This window comes from Perkinsus marinus, assembly GCF_000006405.1.
Source record: "Perkinsus marinus ATCC 50983 genomic scaffold scf_1104296961114, whole genome shotgun sequence".
Classification (NCBI taxonomy): Eukaryota; Perkinsozoa; order Perkinsida; family Perkinsidae; genus Perkinsus; species Perkinsus marinus.
In genome coordinates this window covers 1-1,225 of record NW_003205858.1, presented here as the reverse complement: position 1 = coordinate 1,225, position 1,225 = coordinate 1, and the positions used below count along the sequence as shown (strand labels likewise).

General features: G+C 48.1%; 1 non-coding gene across 1 annotated transcript; it reads right to left on the bottom strand.

Moving 5' to 3' along the window:
• Positions 1 to 162: 162 nt before the first annotated feature.
• Pmar_PMAR028788 lies at positions 163 to 236 on the bottom strand. Its single transcript has one exon. It is a non-coding gene; the product is annotated as a tRNA-Arg (tRNA).
• Positions 237 to 1,225: the final 989 nt, after the last annotated feature.

The following is a 1,225-nucleotide window of genomic DNA, read 5'->3' as shown; positions in this document are numbered from 1 at the left end:
AGGATACGTGAGCGGAATTTGGATTGCTCAGGTACAGCCGTTGGTGCGCACCACTATCTCACGTGCTTGCCTTCAGCATCTTGTGTAAACTAGTTGGAGCTTCACATCGAATGCCCGATTTTATTGAAGTAGGATGGATGAAGAGGAAGTGAGATTAATGTATACCCGATGCAGGATTCGAGCCTACGACCATCTGCTCCGTAGGCAGACATTCTATCCAGCTGAACTAATCGGGCGATGAAGCTAGCAACTTTGATTGATATTCAAGTTGAATACTCTTCCGAAATGGTTTAGGCGGTAATTGGTCAATCCGTCAGGATACGTGAGCGGAATTCGGATTGCTCAGGTACAGCCGTTGGTGCGCACCACTATCTCATGTGCTTGCCTTCAGCATCTTGTGTAAACTAGGTGGAGCTTCACATCGAGTGGCCGATTCAGGATACGTGAGCGGAATTCGGATTGCTCAGGTACAGCCGTTGGTGCGCACCACTATCTCACGTGCTTGCCTTCAGCGTCTTGTGCAAAGTAGGTGGAGCTTCACATCGAATGCTCGATTCCGTTGACGTAGGATGGATGGAGGAAGTGAGATTAATTTATACCCGATTCAGGATTCGAACCTACGACCATCTGCTCCGTAGGCAGACATTCTATCCAGCTGAACTAGGCTGGGGGGAAAAATCAAGAAATGGAGGGGGGAAGAGGGGAAAGGGAAAAGAGAGGGGAGAAAGGGAGGGAGAGGGAGAGGGGAAGAGAGAGAGGGAGGACAAATGGGGTCCGGATGAGAGGCCACGAGCATATCGTGATGATACTCAGGAAGAACAGTACCCCCTAAAATCCTGTCCTCAACACAACACCCTCAAATTTGGTTTTAGAAGGCCACTTTTTTGAGAGCCTGAGGGACATGATATACAAGATGACACCGAGGAGCCACTGGCTCAGCCTCCAACAAGATATTACATTTCAAAATATTGCTCTGTAGCTGCATCATTAGTGGTCGATGGTCGAGAGCAAGCGAGAACCGCGGTGATCTAACGGTTAGACAGTCTAACTTGGACTGCAACCACGCTCGGACTACGTCATATATCAGAGGAAGAATTCATGTTCGAAGAACGACTTGGAGCATAAGTGCCTGATACAAAATTACAAACGTGAATTTAGTTGACGACTAGATTCAAGTACATGCGGAGGCTTTACCTTGTATTCTTTTTTTCCTCTCGGCGTGCCG